The sequence below is a fragment of the Enhydra lutris genome, unplaced genomic scaffold (assembly GCF_002288905.1).
Source record: "Enhydra lutris kenyoni isolate GAN:26980312 unplaced genomic scaffold, ASM228890v2 scaffoldscaffold28, whole genome shotgun sequence".
Taxonomy (NCBI): domain Eukaryota; kingdom Metazoa; phylum Chordata; class Mammalia; order Carnivora; family Mustelidae; genus Enhydra; species Enhydra lutris.
This window is the reverse complement of record NW_019154112.1, coordinates 10,798,909-10,815,055: the sequence shown is the minus strand read 5'-3', so window position 1 is coordinate 10,815,055 and position 16,147 is coordinate 10,798,909. Positions and strand designations below refer to the sequence as shown.

The following is a 16,147-nucleotide window of genomic DNA, read 5'->3' as shown; positions in this document are numbered from 1 at the left end:
CTTAAGTGTAAACATTTGAGGTAAATTTTGAGTTGTAGGTAGGGTTAAGGTGAAAGGCAAGAATATATCATTTGGAGGGAATACCTTGAGGACAGGTATAGAAACTGAAAATAGACAAAGTATATTTAGAAAAATAGTACCTCTATAGAAAAAATATTTGAAGAAAGATGTATATCTATGTATTAAGAGTAGTGAAAAATAAGACCAGCATGGTAGATTGAGCTCAAGTTGTAGAGAACCTTAAAGTCCATCTTGATTGTTTTTTTTTTTTTGGAGGAAAGCCTGTGGGTAAGATTCCAAAGTCTGTAGAGGTGGACCTAATTCAGAAAGGTTCTTTTGGAAGATTATTTTGGCAGTGATGTGCAAGATAGATGTGCTTAGGCAAACTAGAGGGAGAGAGAACATTAGCTTTTTAAAAGGCATTGGGTAAATAATTATGGCAGCTTGGCTTTGAATGTATTTGATTGTGAGTATGGAAGCATGATAGAGGAATCATCAGTAAAGGGACCATCCTTGATACTTGTTAAAATTTTAAAAATTGACCTAACCAAGGCATAAATTACATATACAAGGTACATCCACTTCAAGTGTACAGTGCAGGTACATACTAGTTCTTTCTCTGTCATTTATTAAAGTAATCTTTACCTTCAGAGAGTTGTAAGAATGTCCTTTCCTTTCCCCACTTCTTACCTAAAGCTTACTCATTCTAACTTTTTGCATGAAACCCCTCTAATATCTCAACTAATGACACTTTTCCCTTCCTCAAAATTCTGGCAACATTGCTATACGTTTGATATTATTACTTTCTACTTTGTATTATTGTTTAATTGTATTTTTAGATAAATTTTCTTACCTAACACAGATGCATAGATGTTGTGTTTCCTGAGATTATGCATCAGTCAGGTGGGGACCAAGTCTTTGTTTCTTTGTATTTCTAACAGTTTCTTGTTTGTAGTAGATGTTTAGGATAAATACATGTACATTGATTCACTGGTGTTTTTCATCTCATACTGTCTTGATTCCAAGGTCTTGAAGAACAATTAATAAACTGCAAATGATAGGACTATAAGACCTTTGCTAAGTAGAATTCTTTGAAATATTTTTTTGAAATACTTATTTTCAGTTAAAATTAATTTCTTTGAATATTACTTTGTTTTTATGATAGTTTATTGAATTAAATTCTTACCTTCCATCAAATTAAATTTAGATGTTAAATATTACATTTTTTTCAAAGGAGTAATTAAGTTGGTAATTATAACCTGGTTACTTAAATAGGTTTAATTCTCTGCTAACTTTAACATGCATGAATAAGCTTTGTTTTGTTTTTTTAAAGATCTAGAGAGAAAGAGCATGCGTACACACAAGCCTAGGGGTGAGGGGCAGAGGGAGAAGAGAATCCTAAGGAGACTCCATGCTGAGTGCAGAGGCTGAAGTGGAGCTCTATCTCATAGTCCTGAGATCGTGAGCTGAGCTGAAACCAAGACACTTAACTGACTGAGCCATTCAGCACCCCAATATGCATCAGTAAACTTTAAGTGAAATTTCTTAAAATTTCCAGTTGCATTACAAAGGAATTTTAGAATCAATAGTAGATGTTATCTTTTATTGCCAAAAATTGGAAATACCAAAAATAGTTTTTGTTGTACCTCACAAGATGTAACCACTTTCAAAACATTATATATTTATTTTCTCTCTTATATAAAAACCTTACCATTGAAATACAGTGAGCATTTTGATGTAGTGACTGTGTAACATTTCACAGCCTTGGATGTAAATACTTGCTTTCTGTTGCTGTGTATGGAAAAGGGCTACAGCAATTACCTGAGAAATGAGCCTCAGGGTTGGGAGCTTGAGAAGAACAGTTCAGGATGTGTGAGCAGTGAGAATCTATGGTTCCTATACTATTGCCTTTCGATACTTAGGTTTTATTAAAATCATTTTACCTATCATCTGTTATTCTTACTCAACCTGCAGAGGTTTAGGACTCCTGCTGCTAATGGTGGGTTCCTTGCTGGAAGAATAATCATCTAGAGGGAAAAACTTTGATTCTTATCAAAATTTTGTGGTCAAGATAGTGCAGAGTATATAAGAAGGAAGAAACATTTAGAAGCGTAACAGTAGGGAAACAAAGGAAATAGCACAAAGAAGTTTTATAAGCATGTAGACATTTTCATATACAGGCATTTTTCTTCATATTCTCTCTGATCTTATATTTTAAGGGGTCATATATAGTCTGCAGATGAGAAATTAGTGGTAATATCAGTGAAAGTAGTAGAAATAGTAAGAATAATATCATCATCATAAAGTAATAGTGTCTTTCTTAACTATTTCTTATGTGCCAGAAACTGACAGGTGTACAAATTATGTGTACAGTTGTACATATACAACATATGTGTAGAGGGATCACCCATGTATTCACGATCTAAGTTAGGAAATAGATCATGGCCAACACCCCAGAAGCCGCCCCCCTCCCAACACCATTCCCAGTGAAATAATCACTTCCCTTCTCCCCAGAGATAAAAATTTATTTGTGTTTTAGAAATAGTTTCACCTCCTCTGCATGTATTTCTGAACAGTGTGGTTTATTTCTTTCTGTTTTTTAACATATGAATGAAATGATATCACAAGTATTCTTTTGTATTTTGCCTTCTTTAGTTTACATTTTATTTATAAGGGTCGGTCAATCATATTATATTTAGTTATAGTTTATTCAGTTAATTGTTTTGTAGTATTCTATTATATATATGCTCCTTATTTTATTTATCCGTTCAGCTGTTAATAATGTTTGGATTATATCCAGGCTTTACCCGTTATAAACAGTGCTGCTGTGAAGACTTCTGTACGGCATCTAAGCACATATTTCTTTAAGATATACTTATGAGTGCAGTTGTTGGATCATAATCTGCCCATATCTTGAACTTGACTAGATAAGGTTAAACTGTTGTCCAAATTGTATACCAAATGTATTCTGGTCTGGGCACATTCTATACATTGTATAGTATTGTCAGAGATTTTCCTCTTTTGGAGTTCTGGTTTGGATCTCTTGTCTGTTTTTTTCAATTGGATTGCTTGCTTTTCCTCATTCATTTATATCAATCTATGCACACGCTTACACACACATAGAGGGTCCTAGTCTTTTTTAAGTTATGTGTTTGCAAATATCTTAGCTTTGTAACTTTATTGAGCTGATTTTATTGCTCTCCTTATTTCTAGTTTTTGAATCAGTGATAGGGCCTCCTTGTCTTATTTCTGACATCAAAGGAAATCTTTCAACTTTTCACCTGTATATGTTATCTTTACTCCTCACAAAAACTACAGAATTATTGTTGGTGGTCCCATGTTATAAATGGAGACTTAGAATATACGATTTGCCTAATGTCACCTAGTTTAGTTAGAGAATTCATAGAGTCTGATTTTGAAGAACAATTATACTAATTTTATAAGGCAGCACATATTAAACTCATCTCCTATCTCATCATGTATTTAAAAGAATGAGACTGGATAGGGATTATTTATCCTAAAATACTTTTTCTAAATTCACTAATTTCTACAGGTTATTAAGTCATTAATATGGTTCTTGACACATAGTAGTGATTTAATAAATGGTTACTTACAAATAACTTAATTTGGGGCAGCTGGGTGGTGCAGTCCATTAAGCATCTGACTCTTGGTTTCGGCTCAGGTCATGATATCAGGGTCATGAGATCAAGTCCCACGTTAGGCTCCATGCTCATCTTGGCGGAGTCTGCTTGAATTTCGATCTCTCCTTTTCCCTTTGCCCCTCCTACTCATGCTCTTGTTGTCTCTTTCTCAAATAAATAAGTAAGTCTTTAAAAAAAAGTAAGTTAAGGGGCACCTGAGTGGCTGAGTAGGTTAAGTGTCTGCCTTCAGCTCAGGTCATGATCCTAGGGTCCTGAAATCTAGCCCTGCATTGGGCTCCCTGCCCAGCAGGGAGTTTGCTTCTCCTCTCCTGCCCTTACCCCCTTCTCATGCTCTCTCTCTCTCTCTTGCTCTCAAATAAATAAAATCTAAGACAAAAAATAGTTAATTTGGGGGTTAGAAGGAACCTTACAACTCTAGTCCAAATCCCTTATTTTATAAGGAAGTAAATTAGGGGCACCTGGGTAGTTAAGCATCTGACCTTTGATTTCAGCTCAGGTCATGATCTCAAGCCCTGTGTGGGATTCCCTCTGTCCCTCTGTCCCTCTCTAAAAAGAAAGAAAGGAAGAGAGAGAGAAAGAAAGAAAAGGAAAGAAAAGAAAAAAAGAAAAGAGAAGAAGTAAAAGAATATCCTAGAAGGACCTTAAAGCACCAAGAAGTAACTTGCTCAGTATTAACAGTTGTTGGCAACTCAAGAGATTTGAACCCACATCTTCTGATTTAAGTCTCAGGTTCTGTGTGTTTGTGTGTGTTCTCATTTGACATACATGTCTTCAAGTTTCTTTGTTATTGCAATTTTTAGTCCTATTGTACATCCTACATCATTTTGTAACTAACTGTCCAGGATTCCTTAAAAAAGAGTTGTGTGTTTGTATGTAACCTCATCCCATGCTATTTTCACTAGTAAATTAATAACTTTTACTGATTTATTAGCTTCTAGTGGGGACTTCTTTCTTCTTTAAATAAACTTGTTTTCCTTGAGCAGTCTATTTCTTTTGTTTAAACTGTATTTTGTATTTAAGTCTCACTGAGGTTTATATTTTTTGTGGTGTGTGAGCATCTGTTACTAACAGGGTCAGCTGGAGGCATGTTTGCTTTTTTTTTTTTTTTGAGAAGAGTGAGGTAAAAGCTAAAAGTTTAACAAATCAAGTGATTAATAGGGTAGATGTTTATATAAATATATAAATTATATATATATATAGATATCTTTGTGCCGTAGATATTCTCCTGAAAAATTGTGTATGAATTTGACTTTTTCTAAAATATTCTGTCATACATTTGACCTCTCTAATTCATTTTGCTTAGATTTATCTACTATGCTCTCTCCCAAATAGCCAGTGATCTATAAATATATTCATGTAGATGAGAACTAATCTTACATTATAGGAATATATATGAATTCTCTTTCATTTTAAATGATCAGATCTTAATTTCTCCTTTAGAAGGTTCTAAGTTTTATAGTTTTTCTTTTCTAAAAGAAGTCTGTCTTTGTCAAATATGGAAAATGGACAAATAGTCAACTCCTTGGTGGTGGTGGTGGTGGCGGGATTAACCCCTTTTAAGGTAACTGTTAATGTTGTTCTGGATTTAGTATTATTTATTACAACCCATCATATGGGTTATTATTGGTGAAGTTCTGAACTTTCTGAATTGTATGATAAAAAAATCTTCAGAGTCAGCAAACTTTTTTCTGTAAAGAACCATATGGTAAACATTTTAGGCTGTAGATCATAAGGTATCTGTCACAACTACTCAATTAAAAACGAACAGTAAATGAATATTTTCCAATAAAACTTTACCTACAGAAACAGTTTGTTGAGATCCTCCCCTTTTTGAGAATTAGTTGCAGTGGAAGAAGCAGAGTCAGGAAGAGAGCCTTATTCAAGCCCTTGGTCTGTTGTTAACTGTCTCCTTGGCAGTCAGTTAACCACAGAACCTCCTTTTCTTCATTTATTAATGACAGGGTTACTAAATGATCTCTTTGCAATAATAGTTTTAAATTTAGAATTATTCCACCTACTGACACAGGGACAGATTCCTAAAATCATTTTAAAATACCCATAAAGATGGCTTTCAGTGTTCTACAGAGCTGGCCTTTAGTCACTGAGTTCTCCATATTATTTTATACTGGTTTCTCATCCGCAGTAGTTCTGATCTCTTAATCATTAGCTATTTTACTGTTAAAGCACAAAGTCTAGTTTAGGAGAAAAGGTATTTAGTTATTCCTAATGCAAGTTATTTCTGTTTTTATATAGAACATATATATCCACATATGTATATAAAATTTGGAAAAAATGGCTTACTTTAAGATATTTAGATATTTCTATTTAGCTGTTTATCTATTTAAGTGTTATTGCACCATTTTTTAAAAAGTTTTTATTTAAATTTCAGGTAGTTAACATACAGTGTAATACTAGTTTCGGGTGTACAATAGACAAATACCATATGATTGTACCATTGTTTTTATATGTGATGGATATCTTAATAGAATAATGTAGCTTATTTTATCAAAGATTTATATCTTTTATCAAAGATTTATATCAAATCTTTTATCAAAGATTTATATTTTCATAGACTTTATTCAAGTTCCTCTCTGAGATAATTATACTGAGGGGGGGACATAATTATGTACCTATCTTAAAATATTTTTATGTTTTTATAAACTTAAAATTCTCTTAACATTCAAACTTTTATGTCTTTATTAAGTATTACCTGTTCTGTAGAAAAAAAAATACAAACAAGCAAAATATTAAAAACCATGTAATTTCTCATAGTCTTTCTACCTAAGGATAACTGTTTTAAACAATTTCTTAAGATTTTCTATGCTCATGTACATAGGCATCTATGTACTTACTCATATATCCCTTGGTGGGGTGCTTCAGTTTAAAAGAGGTTGCTGTCAATGGCATATGGTCCTCAAAATATGTGTTATAAATTTTTTAAAAAGATTTATCTATTTATTTGACAGAGAGATAGCAAGAGAGGGAACACAAGCAGGGGAAGTGGGAGAGGGAGAAGCAGGCTTCCCGCCTGATGCAGGACTCAATTCAGGACTCTGGGATCATGAAAAAGGCAGACGCTTAACAACTGAGCCACCCACATGCCCCAAATGTGTTATAATTTTTTAATATAAAATTTAAAAAGTGTTTCTTACGCAGATATTTGCCACTAGCTTTGAAATTCATAAAGTCTATCAATGTAGAATAAAAAAATCCCAGGAAGGAAGGTAAAGAAGCAGTGATATTATGGGAAAGAGGAGGTTTCTACTTTTGATAATACTGTCATTAAAAAGTTATTTCAAGATATGACAAGTATTTGACTCTTTAAGAAAATGATATAGATGAATAGTGGTTTTTTTTCTAACTCCTAGTTGCAAAAGAAAGAACCAACATTGTTGCTTTTTTGAACAAGTCTTTTATTTATTTATTTTTTAAGATTTTATTTATTTATTTGAAAGAGATCACAAGTAGGCAGAGAGGCAGACAGAGAGAGGAGGAAGCAAGCTCCCTGCTGAGCAGAAAGCCTGATACAGGGCTCGATCCCAATCATGACCTGATCCGAAGGCAGAGGCTTTAACCCACTGAGCCACCCAGGCGCCCCTCAACAAGTCTTTTATGTTAATAAAACTTAGAAAAATAGATCTTTATTTGATAAATATAAGTGATTTAATCTTACAATAGAAACAAAAACCACAATTGCAAGTCTGTTGAACTTGAAATTTCAGTACAGCCCTGTAAAAGTAAGTAACCAATTGTAAATCAAATAAATTGTTCTTAGTAAAACATTAAAGTGAAATTAAGTGGCTCATTGCCAGATGCCATATTGATAGGTTATATTTTTTTTTTTAGCAATCTTACAGAGACATTTACAGCCACCAAGCTCTCAAATGTAATTTAAGCTAAATAAACCTTCCATATGATACATGAATGCATTGATATTTCCAATAATTAATGCTTTTAAAGAAATCATGGAAACATATGGTCTAGGTGAGTAAGCATAGCAGATGTCTCACAGAGCATATTTTTGTAAGGGGGTTGAGAAGAATCCTTATATTTTCTACAAATCATTTCATTCTCAGCTTCTTGCTCAACCTTAGAGATTAGTTTGATAATAATCTTTTGTTTGTAAATTTAAAAAACAATAGGTGTAATATCACTGTACATTTGGCTTAGAAAGCATTTTAATGTAGCTTTTCTGTTACCTAAGTTTTATTAAGGTATAGATTGCTAGTTGCTATTGACAACTTCCTATCTTTTTTAGCTATTAAGTGCCTTTTTAAAAATTAGTATTTTTCTCTTTGAAAAAGATCACAGTAGTATGTCTAAGTAGAGAGAAATCAAATGTTCTGTCTAATAAATTTTTTTAAAGATTTTATTTATTTATTAGTCAGAGAATGAGAGAGCACAAGCAGCGGAGTAGCAGGCAGAAGTAGAGGAAGAAGCAGGATCCTGCTGAGCAAGGAGCCCAATGTGGGACGCAATCCCAGAACTCTGGGATCATGACCTGAGCTAAAGGCAGCTGCTTATTAACCGACTGAGCCACACAGATGTCCCATCTGTCTAGTAGATTTATAGTTACTCATTCTTTAACCAAGAAAAAGGATAGATTAAAAAAACCTAGCAGATTTTTAATAGCCTCTCCCTTCTTCCTCCCCTAATACCCATACTGTATATGTTTTTAATAGGTTAGAAAACATGCCACAAGCAGAAAGAAAGAAATAACATCACCACAGATCTGACCACTTAGAAAAAATTATCACTAACCTTTTGATGTTTATCCTTCCTGATTGTTTTCCAGTGGAAATATATGTATCTACATGGAATCATACTATACATATTATTTTGTAAGCTACTCTGCTCCTCTCTCATTTAACAGTGTCTTTTGTTAAATCTTCAGTGTCCTTTTTTTGTCTTTTTTTTTCTTTTTTTAAAGATTTCACTTATTTATTTGACAGAGAAAGCAAGAGCAGGGGTAGCAGCAGGCAGGGGGAGAAGCAGGCTCCTCACTGAGCAGGGAGACTGATTTGGGGCTTGATCCCAGGATCCCGAGATCATAGCCTGAGCTGAAAGTAGATGCTATATGTATGCTTTTCTATCTTCAATAACATTCCATTGAGTGGATACATCATAATTTATCTTATTCTGAGTACAGTAAGATTTTTAAAAATATCTCTCTTAAGTAATATGTATATATAATCAGTGTACAACTGTGTGATAACTTTTTAGGGTCAATTTTTAAAACTGGAACTGCTAAATCAAAGGATATGAACTTTTAAAGAATCTTTTGAAAAATATTAACAAAAAGCTAGAAGACAGAGATGGAAGAGCCTGGACTTGGTTAGAAGACTTTAATTTGATTCTCATCTTTGCTATTTTCTAAATATCTGAACACTCTGAGCCTCAGTTTGAGCATATATGTGTGTGTGTACACACACACACACACACACACACACACACACACACACACACACATATGTACACTGGGCATTTTTGAGTACCTATCACATTTTGAGTACCTATCACATGAGGCCTCAGTGCTGCGTGGATGGCCTATGTGTTATAGGATGTTTAGCAGCATCCTGCCAGTCCTGACAGTCCAGAATGTCTTCAGACATGCTAAATGTCCCTGAGGGCAAAATTACTCTTCCTTTCAGAATCACTAATTCACATTCTAGATCCATGAAACTGGGTCTCGATGTTGTTTTTCATCTTCTGGAATATTACTTTTGTGAAACTTATATTTGTCTAGATTACTGCATTTATTTGAAAGTATTGGAGTGCCAGAATAACTAGAGGCAGAAAAGAAAGATTCCAGCATCATCAAAACGTAGTGGAGGCCTGAAAACTGGGAAGAATGATTAGCCTAAGTGCTTATAGAAGAAAGTACAACTGTCTAAGCCCTTCAGAGTCTAACCATTACTTGTTTTCATTTTTTCTTTTAGTTAATCCCTTTTCAGATCTATACACGTCGCAGGGCATGGAGTAGATACTGTCTTCTAAACATGTCATTCTTATTTTTGTCTCAACAACTTTGATTTGGTTCTATCCTACCCCCTCCCCATGTCTCTATTTACTACCTAACCAAGTCTACATCTGCTCCTAAATCCTTATCATTATAATGATATTCAGCCTCATTTCTCTTTATAGCCATTTTTTTCTTATTATAAAAATAAAGGAAAACACAAGAAAAATATAAAGGAAAATCAATTCTAAATTTAAATCTCACCTCTTTTAACATTTTGGTTTTTACTTCACTTTTCCCCCTAGTTTGACTGCATTGTTTTTAAGTTTTTGTTTCCTCATTCCCTACTTAATATTATATAATGATCATTTTCTTATGGAAAGTTTATATTACCATAAATTTTAGTATATAGACTGTATTATATTAATAAGTTAATTTTTTAAAATTTTTAATTTATTTCACAACATTTTCAAATATAAATGGAAATGAGAACTGTTACAAGACTTAAATAGGGCACTGTACCTGACACTAGGATGACTACTGTGAAACAGAAAATAAGAAGTATTGGTAAAGATTTGGAGAAATTGGAATCCTTGTGCTCTATTGGGAGTGTAAGTTTTCACACTGTGAAAACCAGTGTGGTGATTCTTCAAAAAATTAAACATAGAATGACCATATAATACAGCAATTCCACTTCTGGATATATACCCCAAAGAATTGAAAACAGGGAATCAAAAAGATATTTGTATACCCATGTTCACAGCAGCATTATTCATAAGAGCCAAAAAATGGGGGAAAACCCCAAATTTCCATCAGATTTTAAGAAAAAAAATCCTAAATTTCCATCATGGATGAAGAGATAAACAAAATGTGGTATAGACATACAATGGAATATTCAGCCTTATAGAAGGAAGGAAATTTTGACGTGTACTACAACTTGGATGATCCTTAAGGAAATCATAGTAAGTGATAAAAGCCAGTTACAAAAGGACAAATACTGTATGATCCACTTCTTTATGGAGCATTTGTTCATGTGTCTTTTAGCCATTTGGATGTCTTCCTCGGAAATGTATTCATGTCTTCTGGCCATTTCTTGACTGGATTGTTTTTTGGGGGCTGAGTTTGAGAAGTTGTTTATAGATCTTGGATACCAGCCCTTTATCTGATAGGTCATTTGCAAATATCTTCTCCCATTCCACAGGTTGCCTTTTAGTTTTGTTGACTGTTTGCAATGCAGAAGCTTTTTATCTTGATCAAGTCCTAGTAGTTCATTTTTGCTTTTGTTTCCCTTGCCTCAGGAGACATGTCTTGCAGTAAGTTACTGACCAAGGTCAGAGACGTTGCTGCCTCTGTTCTCTAGGATTTTGATGGATTCCTGTCTCACATTTAGGCCATTTGAGTTTATTTTTGTGCGTGGTATAAGAAAGTGGTCCAGTTTCATTCTTCTGCATGTGGCTGTCCAGTTGTCCCAGCACTATTGAAGAAACTGACTTTTTTCCACTGGACATTGTTTCCCGCCCTGTTGAAGATTAGTTGACCAGAGTTGAGGGTCCATTTCTGGGTTCTTTATTCTGTTCCACTGATCTGTGTGTGTGTTTTTGAGCCAGTACCATACTGTTTTGATGATGAGAGATTTGCAGTACAGCTTGAAGTCCAGAATTGTGATGCCTCTGTTTTTTTCTTTTTCAGTGTTACTTTAGCTATTTGAAGTCTTTTGAGGTTCCATACAAATTTCAGAATTGTTTGTTCCAACTCTGTGAAAAATGCTGATATTATTTTGATAACATTTTGCATTGAATGTGTAAATTGCTTTGGATAGTATAGATATTTTAACAATATTTGTTCTTATAATTCATGAGCCTGGGATGTTTTTGCAGTCTGGCTTTTTTTTTTTTTTTTAAAGACTTCATTTATTTATTTGACAGAGAAAGCAAGAGCAGGGATAGTGGCCAGCAGAGGGAGAAGTAGCCTCCCTGCCAGGGAGCCTGATATGAGGCTTGACCCCAGGACCCTGAGGTCATGAGCCAAAGGCATAAGCTTAACCAACTGAACCACCCAGATGGATTTTCTTTACTCATTAATTCACCTGGTGGCATTTGACTTAAAGCAATATAATCTGACCAGAAAGTAAAAAATAAGCAATGGTGAAGGGACAAGGTGTTTCTCCATTCACTTGGGAGGAATTCATTTTCTTATTTTAAAAAAGTATCTATATATGTATATATATATATGGAACCCCTAGCCTTGGGGTTTCCAACTCTCCCTGTTTTGTGGCCTGTCAAAAGATCGCTGTTCTAGATATACATCTCTTTTAGATTTCTTTCTTGCCCTGGTTTATGGCCTTTTGCTACCAGCCTGGTCTCCATTATTATTATTACTATATTTAATATTAGCTGTGGATCTGGAGAAATACTTTCTTTTCTGGTAGCAATGGTAAGTATTCTTGAGCTATTGCTTCTAAAGTATCCAGAATGGGTTTTAATTGTAGATTATGAAAACAGGTCTTAACACTGCAGAGTTACTACATGATATGAACATCCTTACAATCTGATGAGGATATTGGTAGCAGTGAATATTAATAACCTTTTAGAGATGACTCTGTGGTCTTTGTACTCTCTAGACATTTCATCATTTGAAACTTTCCCTTTTAGCTTCATAGGCTGTGTAGCTTTGATCAGATGTCATTAGAACCTTGAGATGTACACTGTATTTTACATCCTGTTTCTTCATTTCACCTGAATTCAGTTCTTTGAGGGTGTCTTAAGTTCTTAATCCCCCTCACACTCAGCCCTCCTCTCTTTACGGTAGAAAGCATGCTGACCAAGTGCGAGTTCTGTTCTGGCTACTGTGATTATTCTGTGTGATTTAAGTGTAAGTTTGATAAAAGTATTTTAAAAGGAATTTGGTCTGACAGTTTGGTTGCTTTCAAGGAGATTAAATGCTACCACTGTTTTGCATCCAGATATTTAGTGAGTGAGTGAGTGTGCAGGAGAGGTACAGAGTATGGAGGTTAAGAGAAGTCAGAAATAACAAGTTGGGATTATTAGGAAAGTCTGCGTGGTGTTGGTTATATCTGACATGAACTTTGGAAGGTAGTTAGGAAAGAGAAGGAGAGGGCAACAAGCAGAGGGAATAGTCTGAAAAAATGACTGAAATTATAAGGCACATCTTGACAAATAATAAATAAAACAGTTTAACCAGAGTGTAAGACAATGATGGAGTATAAGACAAAGATAATCTTGAGAAAACCTTAAGTTTCATGATAAATAGTGGATCACTTCTGATTTTGAGTAGGGAAGTATATTGATTTGAGCAATGGTTTAGTAAGGTGATATCCTGGCTGCAAAATGTAAGATGTACTGACAGGAGGAGCAGCAGTGAGTGAGAGTGCTAGCAAGAGATAATTGAGGCTTGAATGGAGAGTGCTATCTTTATAAAAGTAGATTAGCCACCATCTGCCTTTGTAGAAGAATGATTGAAAGGCTTTTTTGTTTTAATGCATTTTACTTTGCTTTTTAACAAATAGCCTTGTCAGACTCCAAGGGGCTATTGTATCAGGTTCATTCATTTAGTCATTCAGCAAGTATTTATTAAGCAGTCTTTGTATACACAACATTAGAAGTTCAGTAATAAGAGAAAATTCCTGCCTTCATGTGATAATATGTATAGAATCATTTCAAACGTAAAAGGCTCTTTACCAAGGAAAGATACCGACTGGTGTGATGTTTAGTAATTACCACCATCACAACTTTACATTAGCCAGAGCCTAAAATGATATTATTATGCCAATTCTCTGTATCTATATCTGTATTTAAAAGATATTTTAACTGATCATTAGACTTTAAATTATAGCACTGGTTTAGTACTTTGAATTTAATGATGAAATATGCATTTACTTTATTAGCAAATGTCTATTTCAGATATATTGATGATAGCTGGAATTGTATTGAATCTAAGAAATTCTCCCCGATTCCATTTTTCCGTCAACCAGCAGATAGGTTTTGGTGATAGGGATTCATTCCCAGAAGCAGTAGTCCTCAGACGATATAAGAGTCCTTCTACCTCTAGTTATTTTGATTTAGCAGATTTAGAATGGGCTGCCAAATTTTGTAGTAACAGGCAGACTCTGAATGAGATGAAATATAGCAAGAGCATAGTCTTCTACCATTTTTTCAACTTCCTAACCACTAATCCTGTTGAAACTAAACTTGCATGATTCTGCTAAGTAGATACTAGCCACTGTCCCTTAATTTTTCTTACCTAGGACCTTATTATTATAGCATTGTTAACTTAAAATTCCTTCAGCTGCTATAAGGGGAAGTACTCCTTTCTTCATAACTGATTTGAAAATATCTGAGGAAAAATACACTTGATTTGGTCTAAACTTTTGATCTCTAAGAGGTTTAAAAGCAGTTTGTATAATCATGGTTCCTTGCAATGATACAGGATAGAGTGTTGGACTTCCTGTTTTTCTCCCTGGCTGTTATCTATGCTTGTAGAAAACTGGGACTTTTTCTCTTCAGCCATAATTCTGGATTAAAATCTGTTGAAAAGGTCTTTTTAAATGACAACCAGTCTCCGTACTTATTAAGAGTGTCCTTTGTCTCTATTTTGTTTTTTGTTTTTTGTTTTTTTAAAGATTTTATTTATTTATTTGTCAGAGAGAGAGAGAGCGAGCACAGGCAGACAGAGTGGCAGGCAGAGGCAGAGGGAGAAGCAGGCTCCCCACAGAACAAGGAGCCCGATGTGGGACTCGATCCCAGGACGCTGGGATCATGACCTGAGCCGAAGGCAGCTGCCCAACCAACTGAGCCACCCAGGCGTCCCTATTTTGTTTGTTTTTCTTGTTATTCCCTTGGTAACTCTTCTAAGTTTGCAAAGAATTCATAAAGCTTAAATCCTTTCTGGCTCCATCTCTTTGTTGATTGTAAAGGAAGGTCAGAAAATGAATTCAATATTTATTTTTTACTGCCTGCCTGCTTTGAGTTCTCTAAAAACCAAGTAGAAGGCAGTAAGATCTGTAAAGGAATAAGGAGTTACTCTTTAAGTCATTTTAGAAGGCCCAAAGATGTTGAGAATTGTCTTTAAAACAAATGTTTGTGATAGCATACAAAATCTTTAAAAAAAAAATTATCAGGGTAAGGTAGTTAAAATATTTACATAAATTTGCCTTAATTATAAGATCATAAATCTTTGAGATTTATTGCCCAAAGTATATTGTGTTTATAAATGTAAATTTAGTCCAGATATTTAAAATATCTTTTTGTTAAATTTTAAATGGAAAATGCCAAATGTATATATACTTATTACTCAGCTTCAGCAACTCATGCCCAATTTTGTTTCGACTATACCTGTACTCTCCCCATATTATTTTGAAACAAATCTGGACAATTATATCATTTTATCCACAAACATTTCATTATATATCTCTAAAAGATAAGGTGTCTTAAAAAAAACAACAGAGTGCCATCATATATACTAAAAAAAGACAAGTCATTACATATTTCTCACCAAATACCCTATAATGTTCGGATTTCGTTAGCTCATACGCGTCATAGTTTTTTTCTCAGTTTGTTAGTTTGTATCAAAATGCCGATCAGAATGGTATGTCTTTTAAACTTTTTAATCTAGTAATTCCTTCTTCACCTCTTCTTTTTTCTTTGTAATTTTCTTGTGGGGAAAAGGGTGTCTTTTCCTTTCCCACAGTATGACTTTTGCTGATTTGCATCTCCATACTTCTTTTGCCCTTTGTATTTCCTGTAATTGGGTAGATGTATTCCCATTTGATTTTTTTTTAAGCTAGACTATTATGTTGTAATTATATTTCCATCAGGAAATAATACCTGGCTATTTCTCTTCTTGAGATTGTTAGCCCATTTACATTAATATCTATGTCTAGAAATCTATTAGGGGCTGCAAAATGGTGATATCCTAATTATCTTTTTTCTTTTTCATTCAGTAGTTGAAATACTTGTACTAGTTTTGCTTACCCGGTAGTATAATTCATATAGGAAAGGCAGCTTCATCCTTTCCCTTAATCTAATAGTTTTCAAAATAATGAGTTGATTCATTAGCATCCTTCAGTTGTGTACAATTAGGGTTTTTTTTGGTCTCATTATGCATTCATGAATTTAAACATATATGGTATAGTCTATCCATTGTTGGAGGCCATGGCATGGTTGGAGTCCTGGATCAAACCAGGCCCTGACTTCTGTCTCCTTTAAAGTCCGAACACCTTGATAAGGGGTTAAGGACGGGAAAGTTGAGTAACACTGAGAAAGGGTCTGTGCTATGTGTCGTGCGCTCACCTACGTGACTTCCCACATGCTCTCCCTACAGAAGGGAACAATGTGGTCAGGGTCATGAATTCTTAGTTGGTCCTTGTTGTTCCTGTACCTCCCATAACCCACTCCCTGGTTGATTGTCTTGCTAATGGCATTAGCGGTGACTACCTGGCATCACGAGATTTGCTTGTAGTTAATGTAAACTTGTTATAGGAACTTGCGGTCATCTGACTAGATACTGA

General features: G+C 34.4%; 1 protein-coding gene across 2 annotated transcripts in view; it reads left to right on the top strand.

Moving 5' to 3' along the window:
* The window catches only part of LOC111152136 (small ArfGAP 1), a 174,560-nt gene that overhangs the window by 99,324 nt on the left and 59,089 nt on the right, over positions 1-16,147 (top strand). The gene's annotated exons all lie outside the window — the stretch shown is intronic.